Raw genomic sequence first — 14798 nt, 5'->3', positions numbered from 1 at the left:
CAGACCTGTTTAGAAATTCCAGACTTCAGTAATGGATCAGTGCAATACAATCTTCAGAAATGAACTCATAAACTAATAGAAAGTGCTGCATATTGGCTGCAGTCCCTTTGTCTAAAACAAATGTCAGTTTCAGATGACTGTAATTGAAATTGTGAATATTTAACAAGGGGGCAGGAGGGAGCCAATGAACAATGTTTAATGGTTTGTCTAAAGTGCATTCATTTTTGTTAGTAATGTAATGCTAATGTTTATTGTAAAGTTAATGGGTAAATCAGTCATCAATTATTACCAATGACCAATTCACATTAGGACTGCTATTTCCAGCACTACTAGTTACCCATAAAAATGTGCATCGATGCTGCTTATGTAGCAAAGGGTTGGGCACTGCGTTAGCACAGGGCCTACAGTCAATTTTTATCATAAGATGAAGAGCTTTTCCCATCCTACATGTTTATAATATTTAAAAATGGAGCTCGGGCTTCACTTGCACACTAGTCTCACTTCCACATTATGATATGGCAAATGGAAAACTACAATTCATGGAAAATGTGCTGATAACGCATCTCTTCTGGACCCTGGTCAGGACTGACTGAATTATGTGTTGAAGCAAGGTTTTCATCAGGGTGAGGACCAAAGTTATTTATGGCCACCTAGTTCTACTTGTGGCCTCTTCCTCTTTGTGTGTCATCCTACCAACCTTCTCTTGTCAGCAACATAAAATTTTCCTTCTGCTTATTAAGGAACCAGGAGGGATATTTTGCTGGACCAGATTGGCAAGGTTTGATTTTTGGTTTTATGACTGGGGCTGATTGATCTTTTATCCATTTATAATTTTGAACAGATAGTGGACAATCCTGGTGAGCATCCTGAAGCATTAGGATGCAAAGGGTTGTGCACCATCACTATCCATCCATGGGAAAGGGGGTGTTAAAAAAGCAAGATGGTCACAGCCCCACCCCCAAAGAGAAAGGGCTTTTACTGAGCTGCCACCACCAACCTCTTGCTTTTTTTGACCCCCCCACTACTAATGCCAGAGTGGGGCTATCTTCTCTTTTGTTGCTCAAGAAAATAGGGGATGGAGTTTCCCCTTGCATTTCTTAGGCTTAAGGCTAAAGGTGGGCAACCCATGGCTTCAGGGCTAAATAATATCTCCAGTTGTACCCTCCCCCCCACACCCCCAATCTCTCTGACTAAAATTGCAAAGTATGTATGTATGTATGTATGTATGTATGTATGTATGTATGGTGTGGTTCCCCTCCTAGTCAAAGGAATCTAATCTAGGTCACTGAATGAGATCCTTGTGACAAGCCTTCTCTTTAAGGAGGTCAGGTGATGATAGCTGCAAACTGACTGAAGTGCTGAAGTGTGCTGAAATGTACTGAAGTGTCACTGAGGGCAGAGGAGAACTGCTTAACCCTTTTTGTCCACACTGATCTAGGCTTGTTCCTGGTTTCCTTTCCTCGAGTCGCTTGTCTCCTGTCTTCCGCACGCTAACTGAAAACAACAGCAACAGTATGTCTTCCAGCACTTACATTAACAGTCTACTTTTCTACTGAGAAGCTCATGGCAGAGTATATTAGTGTTAACCCTTTTAAGTAATGCAGTGCTCTTTGAAGTGGGTTAAACTGAAAGAGGGTGGAAACTGAAACTAAACTTCAGCTGAAACCGGTGGATGTTTCCTTCTGTGTCTAAGGAGAAGCTCTCTACAGTGGAGATGAAAGAGTGATCTTTCACTTTGTTATGATCTTGATGCTACCAGGATGCTATTTGCGAGGAGGAGGAGGAGGAGGAGGAGGGCATTCAAACAATTAACTTCATATATAAATTGGTCTTCTAAACACCACAGGATTTTGGAGACACGGGATCTCCTGGTTTATATTATTATTATTATTATTAGTAGTAGTAGTAGTAGTAGTAGTATGGGCAGTAATCTTAATAATACTTATTATAGAAGGGGAAACATGGCAAATTTTCAAAGTCAAAAGTTTCCTTGAAATGGGGTCTGTTTCCCAGCTCTGTTGGTGTGCTTTACTAGACTAATTCTTTCAGAAGCATATGAAAGAAACAAAGTGATAATCCACCAAGATTTTCTCTTGGAATATGTACAGCTGAGAAACTGCTCTGACCACAGCTCACTGTCTTAGCTGTTCTCTTTTATGAGTTTTGGACAGCACTTACACCATTCCCTCAAATTATACGCTGCTATATATAGTCTGAATTGGACTCCATGTTGTTCATACCCACCCCTGTCACCCTGATTTAAAATATACTTCTCTTCAGATTGTGCCAATGAATTGACCTTGAATCTCATTTGTTAAAGCCTGCGTCTTTGATGTTTCTTAATAATTTATGTGAATTTCACCATGCAGATATTTATATTTGGTGACTTATGGCATCATTTTTTATTGATATGGGACTTTAAATATTTATAGCCCAAGCTGCAGTAGTGAACTGATTTAGTTCAAATATATTGTGATCAATAAGCTGGGCATTAATACACAAATCACACCTTACAGCAAAAGTACACAATAATGACAGTTTCTTTCCTGTTCACTAAACCTCAAACATAATCTAGATTTAAGTTATAAGCTGAATTTGACATGTTTCACAGACATGCTTCACAGACCTATTTCCTTTTATTGGAGTTCATTTAGCCCACAATTAAAGTTGCAAGTATATGGTTTTAGGAATATTTCCTCACTAAATGGAATCAAAGCAGGGTTGTGATTGGCCAAGGAGTAAAACCTGGTGAGATGAGATGAGATGAAGGTGGGGCTTGAATAATCTATGAATGGGAAGATGAAACCTGGTGGATGAGAATTTAACATAAATAGGAAATATGTAGGTAATGCTCAAGATCCTGCAAGGTAGACTTCAGCAGTTCATGGAGCGAGAATTGCCAGATGTACAAGCTGGGTTTAGAAAAGGCAGAGGAACTAGAGACCAAATTGCCAATATCCGCTGGATAATGGAAAAAGCCAGGGAGTTTCAGAAAAAACATCTATTTCTGTTTTATTGACTATTCTAAAGCCTTTGACTGTGTGGACCATAACAAATTGTGGCAAGTTCTTAGTGGTATGGGGATACCAAGTCATCTTGTATGCCTCCTGAAGAATCTGTATAACGACCAAGTAGCAACAGTAAGAACAGACCACGGAACAACAGACTGGTTTAAGATTGGGAAAGGAGTACGGCAGGGCTGTATCCTCTCACCCTACCTATTCAACTTGTACGCAGAACACATCATGCGACAAGCTGGCCTTGAGGAATCCAAGGCTGGAGTTAAAATCTCTGGAAGAAACATTAACAATCTCAGATATGCAGATGATACCACTTTGATGGCTGAAAGTGAAGAGGAACTGAGGAGCCTTATGATGAAGGTGAAAGAAGAAAGTGCAAAAGCTGGTTTGCAGCTAAACCTCAAAAAAACCAAGATTATGGCAACCAGCTTGATTGATAACTGGGAAATAGAGGGAGAAAATGTAGAAGCAGTGAAAGACTTTGTATTCCTAGGTGCAAAGATTACTGCAGATGCTGACTGCAGTCAGGAAATCAGAAGACGCTTAATCCTTGGAAGAAGAGCAATGACAAATCTCGATAAAATAGTTAAGAGCAGAGACATCACACTGACAACAAAGGCCCGCATAGTTAAAGCAATGGTGTTCCCTGTAGTAACATATGGCTGCGAGAGCTGGACCATAAGGAAGGCTGAGAGAAGGAAGATCGATGCTTTTGAACTGTGGTGTTGGAGGAAAATTCTGAGAGTGCCTTGGACTGCAAGAAGATCCAACCAGTCCATCCTCCAGGAAATAAAGCCAGACTGCTCACTTGAGGGAATGATATTAAAGGCAAAACTGAAATACTTTGGCCACATAATGAGAAGACAGGACACCCTGGAGAAGATGCTGATGCTAGGGAGAGTGGAAGGCAAAAGGAAGAGGGGCCGACCAAGGGCAAGATGGATGGATGATATTCTAGAGATGACGGACTCGTCCCTGGGGGAGCTGGGGGTGTTGACGACCGACAGGAAGCTCTGGCGTGGGCTGGTCCATGAAGTCACGAAGAGTCGGAAGCGACTAAACGAATAAACAACAAAATGTATGTATGTATGTATATATTTCCATCTCGAAATATTGTTCATCAGAATATGTAAGTGAATAATTGCAAGACAAGACTGAAATTCTTGCCAGAATTTCACCAAAAATAATCTTTCTGCTGAAAAACAGAAATAAAATTTCAGCTGATTTCTTGAGAGGGAAGGGGGGAGGAGATAAAATCTGTCAACATTTTCCAAAACTGCATTTCTTGTTTCTCATTTACCTTATAAAATGGCAGAATTTGCTATTTTTCCTTTGTTTTAATCTCAGTGTCATTTTTTTCCTTAACTGCACTTGGAATGTCTTGAGAATCATATCAAAGAGTTCCAGGAAACAGGACTGGCAAGAAGTTGTAGAAAATGCTGTGATGGCATTCGTCAGAGTCTGCATTTCCTAGAATGGCATGGGAATAATGCAATGCATTATTCCATAATGCCATTCCTTAGCAATTTCAGGAAAGTGGCCTAAAAAAGAATCTACCAAGAGACCCTTCCATTGCTCTGGCTGGCTCAGGACTCTTTTTGCCAAGTTAAAAAACCAGGATATTTAAATAAAGACAGCAGCAATCTCCCTCCTTTCCTTGAACTTTGGATATTTTCTCTCACAACCTTTGGGAGGAGGGTGTTGCTATTTTGACACCTTCCCCCCCCAAAAAAAAATTGCTTATGAACTTTTTTTCTATTCACAAGGATGGGAATGTATTCTACCTATAGAAAGGCTAACCAACATTTGATTCAGAAAGACTGTGAATCAGAGGTGTGTCCTGCACTGAAATGTCTTTTTTCCAAGTTGTCTTCGTGAGGACGCAATGTTAGCCTTCATACAATTTGCAGAGAGATCTGCTTAGACCAGACATTTCCATGGAAACAGCCATCAAATCTGAATCCTGCATAACCTCAATGAGCTTCTTTCCTCTCAATTATTTTGTGGCCATAATTAACTCCATAATACAGCAGCTCTTTTACAAAAGATATCGGATCCAAAATGGAAAAGTGATTAACAGTTATTGTTGTTGCTGCTGCTGCTGCTGCTGCTGCTGTTATTATTAAATTAGGTTAAGTGGGAATGGAAATGGAGGGGCATGTCCAACGCTTTCTGCTCCCCGATGTCACCAAAAAGACTAATTTAAAGGATTATGGGTGTTAAAGGAGTTACTGATGAAAACAGCTTTGTCTAGGAATATGTGGCTGTACGTTCCCAGATATGAATCAAGAGGAGAAAAAAAGAAATACTTTGTGTATATAAAATACAGTTAAAACAGCTGCAGCTGGGAGGTGTAACTTTCTCATGAACGAATAAGAGAATGAAAAATGTTCCACTACAGAAGAGATACTCCATGGTAAACAAGCTTTAGGGGAGAAATGGGGGAAGGAAACAGATGTGGACTGATAAGAAGAAGCTCGTTTTGTTCAGAGAACATTGGCGTTTGCCCATAGGAGGGCCAACTGTTTGGATGGAGGAGCTGTCTGATCATTTTCTTTCTGTACTCCACTGTAAATGAGCAAAACAAGATTTTTGCACCCTGGCAAGGAAGTGACATTTTCTCAGTGGAATAAAGGAACCCATTTCTTTGTTATTCTTTTATTCCAGAGACTCCTTCGGATTTTTGGAACAGATCATTGCAAAGCAAGGTTTAGATATATATATTTATCTTCTTAAAAAAATAAATCTCAAAACACAAATATCACTTAAAATTATTGGCAGGAAGCCACCATGCCCAACATCTGGTGGTGATGAGAAGACAAGCTGGGGGGGCTGCAGAATGATGGAAAGGTGCGAGAAAACACCATCTTTATTCTCTTCCTCCTCTTCTTCCTCCTCCTTCTCCATCACCTTTGAAAATCAAGAAAACTCAGAAATGTCATCAAAAGAAATTCTCAAACACCCTGAGAAGATAGAAAAACAGAAACCTCTTTCTCAGGGGAAGTAAACATCTGAGAAACTGCAAGACGGATTTGGACACACCCAGAGACATTTGTGGGGTGGGTGTGGAACAAGGGTTGTCAGACCGATGAAAGTTTGATGAAAGACTGATACAGCTCTCATCATTCTGACAAAATTGAGATTCTCTGGATGCCACTGGATACATCATGAGTTCAGACCACTGGAAATAATGATTTGTCTTTTCCCCATCAGGAGCATCCATCATAATCTCCAGTTGTGAACTAAGCTCAAAAACACCTTCAAGAGAAATTTTAAAGAAGTTCTCAAGCCACCTAAAAATAGAGTAGAAAAACAGAAGTCACATTTCACAGGGGAAGAGAGCCTTTGAGGCATTGAAGACCAAATCTGCTGTAGTTTTAATCTATTTGGCTCTTCCTGTTACCCCCTGTCCAAGTATCTCTGATGTCCGGGCTTCTGGTAGAAAAATGTCATTGCAGGAAATATTTGCTAGCTATTAGGATTGTGTGGATTCTAACTTCAAACTTCCCCACTCCAAATTCTTTCGTGATTCTGAAGGAAAGAAAATGTCTTTTTTGGTTGTGGCTTATAAAAAGTGGATGTGTGGTCTGGTGATAGAACTATATTTAGAAATGTGAGCTGTGATGCTTAATAAATCTGCTGCATATGTTTATTAAGTGTCAGAATGTATTATTAACATCTTCTTTAAAATGTAAAACACTGAGGAAGGCTATCCTTTCAAATACTTACATATCATTAAGATTAAGAGCACTGAAATATCCTCTGCGCGTTTCACAGGCCTCACCTTTCCACTGTAAAGTGAGGCAACTCATTTCAGGCAGCAGATGCTGGATCTCATGAAAAAGCCGCAAAGTAACATTAATTGTTAACATTTTACTGCTAATGTTAATTTGCTGCTACAACAGTGACTGAACTGAAATGGACAAGGTTTGAATGTTCAGCCCTTTTCCCCTGTTTGGTTGGGGTGGGATGACATTTTTTTAAAATGGAAAATTATCTCTTGGGTTTTTTTTGGGGGGGGGGGCGGGCAATTTGCCAATGAATTTTGTTAGCATGATCTTGAGAGGTTCCAAGATTCACAAAACAGAATCAGGGCACTCTATATAGTCTGCCCCCCATTGCTTGCCTACTCCTTCCGTGGAACAAAGTACAAGGTGTTGTTTGTGGAACATCAGGTGCCAGAATGATTTCAGTGGCTTTTGATACGTGGATTTTGGCTTGGATAGCAAAATGTCTTGGCACTAAATCCCACTGAACTTAATGAGATTTCTTTCTGGGTAGATGTGCCCAGGATTGCATGGTTAGGTTGCTAACGCAGAGTTACGTTGAGCTGATGTGGAAGCACACAATATATTTATTATTGTAGGTATGGGTGTGTGTAAAATTGTCACTGTGCAGTTTGTATATATAAAAAGGAAAAGTTATACTGGCAGGTGCACTTGCTTATCTCGTGCTGCAGCGATGAATTAGCAGTATACCTAATTCTAAAAACAGCACGGTTCATTATTTTACTTGAATTATGTGTATTAGTCGCAGGCATGCATTTAATTTGTCTGCATACAACTGCTCAGTTGTAGCTGTACATATAGTTTGTTGCAGTCTGTGATCTTGACAATAAAACCATAAAAGTATGTACAATAAATCCAAGTTGAACAAATATATCGATCGCTTAGGCTCAAGAGACAGGCAGGCATTCACTAAAAATACGTTGCTTCCAAAGCTCCCTTCCTACATTATAAAAACCATCACTGAAACATGTGCATTCCCAAAGGAGAAAAAAAAAAATGGATATTTTCTGCCCAAAAAAGATAAAATAGAAGTTATCTTTTGCAATTAATGCATTTTTAAAGGAGCACATTGTGATACTTAATAAATCTATTCTCTGCATGTCATATTTCAACTTCAAAATATAAGCGTGCGCGCGCGCACACATTGTATATATATTTGAAAAGACAGCAAAATGCAATATGCTTTTGGACTGCAATATCAGAATTAAGACTACAGGGTTTGTTGATACAGTGGAAAGAACACCATCAAATGCAAACAGAATAAAAAGAAATTGCAGAGTGCATGCTCTAGATCCAGAATTAAGTCAAATGATTCTTGTAATTAAATGGAATATGTAAGAGACATTGATGAGACAGTTAAGGAATGGTGTGGGCATTAATACTAGTCCAGCTGTGTAGGACTTTCATTCCTGAGTACTGCATAGTCTTCACATCACTGATGTCTTGTTGCAGTTATTTCTCACTTTTAAACTACTGCAGCTTCTCCCAACATTTGGTCCTCCTAGTGGTTTAGATTACAGGTCCCATCAGTCCCAAGTCACAATGGTCATGGGATGAATGGAAAGTACAGTTTGATTATCAAGGGAACAACAACAACAACAGTAAATTGGAAAAGTAGAAACAGACATCTAGGAATGTCCCAATGGGTGAACCCAGCAGACACTCTTTATTTAACTCAAAACAATTAGGGTTATAAAGGATCTTCTTTGAATTTTAGAACTGGTGGGGTTTTTCTGCCAAAATTTGATCATCTCCCAGTTTTTAGAATAATATTGAATTGATAAATGGTATCCAGTTTCTTTAGCCCTGAAACATTGCATATTAATTAACCTTAATTGCAGAACACCCCTAAAGTTGGAAAGAACAAGTGGCTGCGACTGTCAAGCAATCTGTGTCCAAGGCCCTTTTCTAGTGTTTGCAAACTTCAGACTTGCCTGGATAAAGGAAAAAAAAAATAGTGAATCTTCCTAGGCCTCAAGAGATTTTTAAACTATATTTGTAAGTCAGAGCCCCCTAAGCCTCACTTGTATATAAGGATAATTTAGATTTGTGGCTTTGGAAGAACAGTTCAGTAGCCATCTGTAAAGTATCAATTTAAGAAGCAAAGCTTGAGATAAGACATTCAATTATCTTGAAGTCAGGTTTTGCAGACTTGTGTCTGTTCTAGAGGGGGAAAGATGCCCCTAACTCATCACCGTCCTATGATGTCAGATTGGCGCCCAATAATGAATTCTTCCTGATATGCATTCGTCATATATTATGGGGATTTACTGCTGTTAGATGAATTGATGCTACTGAACAGTAACCTCAAAAAAGATTAACACTCCTCAGGAGCTGTGAGGTGGAACATGAAAGAGAAAGAAACTGATAACAATTCCTAGCAAGGCTTGTCAGCATATAAATTCAGCAAATCCTGAGAAAAATCTTATGCTCGTCTCCCTTAACACATCCACAGCAACCTGCCCTGAGCTAGGTGGGATGTTTGAGGACTGTTCTTGAAGGGAGTTGATAGAGCTTTATTGTTCATCCAATCCTGGTTATTATTTTCTACACTGAATATGGAAACTTTCCATCACATTTTTCTCAAAAGATGCTGCTGAATCTAAAGCAGGTACATTAACATGATAAACTTTCAGGGCCAAAGTTTTTACAGTTACATAAGCATTGTCTTTACAAAACCCATTATTGTATTAAAGAATTCCCTTGATGCTTACAGCAATCAATCTGCCTTTTTACAAAAAGACAAAATGGAAAATGTGATTAATGCTGATGTATATTGAAAGTAAATTTACAGATGTCAGGATCTGAACCACAGCAACTGGGATCAAATTCCATCCTCTGATACTTACCCAAAGGCATAACTCAAATGTGTGTTAAGTGTCAACTGGATGAATCCTGAGCTGTGATTTTAGTATTTAGTAATATACTGGGAACGTCATTGCAATTAATGCAAGATGCCCTTTCTGTGAGGGGTAGTGCTCTTTTAAAAATACAGGACTTTCTGGCTAGGCCACTGTGGTAAATCTTACAGAAAGATTTCCATTTTTCGTTCAAGAGGCTTTGGTTTCATGAGAACAAATTGCTTGTCAGACCTAAAATTGTTCCATAGATCTCTACAGGAAATTTAGCAGAAATTAGCAACATGGATTCCCTTCCTACTGTGGAGGGGACATGTTCTGCAGAGGTACCTTTGTAAAGATAACAGAGGTGTCCACAGGGTATGGTTAAAAAATGTCAAGATGATGGCTGCTATGATGCAGTCAAAGCTTCACCTGTTTTCTATATGTGTCGCACATGCAGACTCCCTGAGAGGTAACATGAGTAAACAAAATGGAAATGTAATTTGGGATCAGTGTTGCAGTAAATGGATCTTCTCACCTTCTCTCCCAGCACTGGCTGAAGGGCCTTCAGGCTGGGTGGTTCCAGGACTGTCCATCATGTGTCATGAGTCACCACCTTGGAGAATTTTCAGCAGGGCCTGAAAGAGCTACAGGCTGACTGAAAGACCTTTGGTGCAACAAACTTTCCATGACTCCAGGAGCTGATTGGCACATCCACTGCAATGCTCACCCCCTCCAGTTCAAACATTTGGCAAGTAGTCTGCAGGAGATTCCAGGCTGCGTGTCTTTGGCCTAAGTTAAAGGATTCCCTGCAACATTCACAAAAGCTGTCAGCTTTGAAGACTTCTGGTGTGCACTGAGGGGCATCTGGGTAGGGCACTTCAGCCACTGGTGGCAATCCCACAATGTTCACTGTAACTGCTCAGCCTGGAACCATTTGGTCAATAATTCATGAGAAGACTCCTTTCATTCTTCTCCCATATCATGGGCTCTGTGAAAGAACACTGAACATGACTCTGAAACAGGGTGAGGGGAAATAACATGGTCCCTTCATTTTGAGAAGAAAGCCATACTGTTTCACTAAGCAGCTTCAAGGAGGTGCTCCATCTGAAGCATCATCAAAATTAAAAAACCTTATTGAGGTTTTGCACAGCCCCAGTAGAAATCTTAACAGGGCATTCTCAACACCATTACTATTAAAATTACAAATTCCTGTGGGGTGAGCTATAAGATTTAAAATTTTACAAAGCTGATGTTATGTGAGTGATGTGATCACAAAACCAGTCTGAAAGTCCATGACTGAGATCTCACAATAGACCAGATTAAAATTTGGTTGATGGGTTTATGACTCAGTGTGGTTGAACAAATCCAGCCAAGTGGGGTAGTTCATGGTTTAGTGGATCCAGAAACTAGGGTTGAGTAGATCATGATTAAGCCAACTTAACCATGATAATATGTTATGCAAACATAGGCAATGCTTATGTGAATTGGACTGAAATGCTGGTAGAATTTATTAGGTTGTTTGGGAATCTCTGACTAGACCAAAATAAAAAATAAAACCACAAGTTCCTGGATCTTGAAAAAATGCATGGGTTTTAAGCAACCCTACCACATTTAGCAAAATAATGTTTGCCCATTGTGTTGTTAAGGGGTGATTCTTCCAAGATAGATGGGGAAAAAGTCAACTTCCATAGGAAATCCTAAGGGTGAGAGGTCTTCCACAGGCTTCTGGTCACCATCTCTCTGAAACTAAATATCAGAAAGACCACTAAGAAAGATTTCTTCATTCCCCTGTCTTGAAGAACTACATATTGAAAAGAAATGGATGTAGGCACTATTTCCATGGAGTCTTTTTATTCCAGGAATTCCATTTTTTTCTCCCTGGGGTTAGCATTTGACCTTCTAATCATTATTAGTTCTTGAATACACTGTTCTTTTTAACCTAAAGAATGTTTCTTCTATGAAAACACCTTGTGCATTGTTAAAGAAACTTTAATATCTCTGTGACATCTTTTTTCCACTCTGATATACACGCACACACACACACACACACACCACCTTTTGGTTAACTTACTTTAGGCTACATACTCATAAATTCCCAGTGCCAAATTTTGTTCCCAGCTTCAAGAGCAATTAAAGTAAAAGAATCTTATATTCTCCTAAATGATGTCAGAAAGGGGTTTTCTCTCAACTTCTGAAGACCAAAAACAAAAGCTTTGATAATATCAATGTCACCATAAAAGGTCAAAGTCATAAAAGTCACAGATGTTTAAAACTGTGACAGAAAACTGCTAGCTATTAAATGCTCGGGCTGGTGAAGCTGAAGAGGAAGATGGAATGAGACACATTAAAACTTTTGAAATGGCCCTGTAACCTTGATATACCTCCCCAGAATAACTGCCTCTTGTATTTCTGTTCTTCTCAAGCTGAGAGAATGTACCTATTTTTCCCTCTTTCTAATAACCTTTTAGAAGCAGATGCTCACTTGCTCCTTTCTTTTCTTCTCGGGAGAAAAGAAAAAAAAATCTTAAATATCTAACAGCTCCATAAGCATGCCTTAGGGTGGACAGAACGGTGACCGAGAATGGTCTTTGTGTCCTCTGAACCTCTAAGTTAATACCTGGATGATCAATTAATAGGTGCTTTGGCTATTAATGAAAACTGGGCAGCTAGAAAGATATAGCATGCTGTAAATTTAATGCTATGTCATTGCTATACATTTAGTCTCATTTGAGCCTGATCGATACTGGAGGCCCCTGCAATATCATTTTTTAATGGCATGTCAATAGGCACATCTGGAGAAATTTATTTATTTTTGAGATTTGTATCCTGCAGTTTTGTTAAGGAGCTCAGGGGGTACACATAGCACTTCTTCCTATTGTCCCCCAGAGCAACAACCCCATGAAGTTGGCTGATCCGAAAGGCTGTGATTGGCCCAAAGTCACCCATAGAGTGTCCATAGCTGGGGTTGGACTAGAATCTGGTTATACTCATTCCTAGTCCAATACCTTAACCCCTATATCACCCCAACAATTACTTTCAACCTTCAGACTGAAAATCTACATGTTGAACTACAACTTCTATCATTCCTGAGCTGGAAAGGTGGTTGCTGTTTCATCCTCTGTGTTTTTAGTCCAAACTGTAAGGAGAATGCCAGACTTGTAAAGACTGTTGTAATGGATATGAGGTGACAAGAAATTTATTATTATGTTTTTATATTTATTGAATTCTTTCATTTTCCTTTCTTTTCCTGGGGAACGAAACACAACCCTATTTTTATGAGACCATTTGGTCTCTTTTAAAAATAATGCAGGATTATCGTGGCTTTTGCAGTTGGGAGGAAAGAAGTGTCTTAGCAATTTTTGTGTGGGTGGCCTTTCCATGTTTTAAGGCGGAGTGGCTGAGTTTTTTCTTTCTGCTCCATCCTTTTGCAATTTTGAAATAAAAACTCATTAGCTAATCACTCCTCAAATTCAGTGAGAGACAACCTAACACAGCCTCGTAGGATCTGGTCCCTGGAGTCCTGCAATTCCATAATCTCTAGTCCACATAGCAATGGAAGATATCACTCTGTCCATTGCTTCATTGCAAAATTCATGAAGCTCAGCAGATTCTGATTTCTTCACTTACTACTCAACTTGCACAGGTTCCCTTCAAGAATTAACAATTCCCTAATCCCTAACTCATACAAATCTTATCAGATCATTCCCTCCATAATCCTCTGGAAACAGATGCAGAGAAGGCTATTACAAATATTAAGGAATCCCTCAGCCCTCTTGTAATGTGAGCTCTGAATTTCTCACCAAACTTCAGAAAATATAAACGGATTCTGGAAGGTGGTACAGCCTTTTCTGGAATGGTTTTGTCCCTCTCTGAGAGGTTCAGAAGTAGCACATAATTATTGTTTGATCCTCTGTGCCATAAATCTGGGTCATACTGGACTCTGGACAGGTTGTTGAGAAAGATACTCCAAAAATAGATGGGGCCAAGAGCCAAGTGGCTTGATTGGGTGGAGTGAGATTATTTAAGGAATAAAATAGGGGACTTAAGCTTCTGCAAGGCTTAAGGTGCTTATTTTCCTTAAAAAAAAAATCCCCACCAATGCCAACAATCCAGGCCAACTTTCCCAGCCCTGCCTACCTTGAAAGTCTCTGGGGGCCATGAAAAGGATGATTCAAAGCTGGTTATGACACACGGGCTGCATTATTTACATACCTATCACAAAGCAACTGTTAATATCATAAATCCCACATAGAAACAAACGCAGATGTTTTGCTTTTAATATTACCTTAAGTAGGTCACTGTGGGAACCAGTCTTCCTCCAAATAGAAGGTTGGCTCTTTACTTTCTAGAGCCACCCTCTGTAAGTGATAATTTGTTGAAAAATATCATTTCTCTATAATTACTCAGGCATTTTGCCTCCCAGTTTGCTGTTATTGTGTACTTGACAATATGTATGGAGTTATTAAAACCTTTAAGATAAAAGTTACAGAGTTTTTATCCCATGTATGTCAGGAAAACGCCAAGCGAGTCATCTTGATTCTCTTTATTACACCCTTCACATAAAATCAAAACACAGGATCTTTTTGGTAGTGGCAGGTTTCACTATTCCTCTCTCCCCGGGACAGCTCAACAAAAGAACTTTTTCATTCAGGAACTTCACAACAGTTGGGAATAACAGGCAAAACTGATTTTAATCTGAGAACAAAGTGACTTTTTCATTGAAGAACTTGACAAGGACAACATTTGGGGGCAAAGCTGATTTTAATCAGAGAAGATTTTATCAGTATCTGGCTTGATGTTTATTTATTGGGCACCTTTTCCATTTTTTTCCCTCCCTTTCCTTTACACTCAGTGGCCAAAACACTGGAAATTGAGAGTTACCTTATTATGAAACTGTATAGGGTATTAACTGTGCATCTTCTCTTATTATTCCATTGATGAAAGAGTCATATATTACCTCGTTTGTTGCTGAATGGTAACAGCATATTTTGCAAAGGAACCTGAAAAGGTGGTTCAATGCAACAGAAGGTCCTGCACATACTGAGAATTAATATACTTTTAAAAATCCTCATTTCTTTTCAATCACTGTATGAGGTTTTGTGCTCTGCCATTTGGAACATTTAATAAGGCCTGGAGAGGGATTGTCT

The sequence above is a fragment of the Candoia aspera genome, chromosome 4 (genome assembly GCF_035149785.1).
Source record: "Candoia aspera isolate rCanAsp1 chromosome 4, rCanAsp1.hap2, whole genome shotgun sequence".
Classification (NCBI taxonomy): domain Eukaryota; kingdom Metazoa; phylum Chordata; class Lepidosauria; order Squamata; family Boidae; genus Candoia; species Candoia aspera.
The sequence above is the reverse complement of the archived record's forward strand: the minus strand, read 5'-3'. Positions refer to the sequence as shown.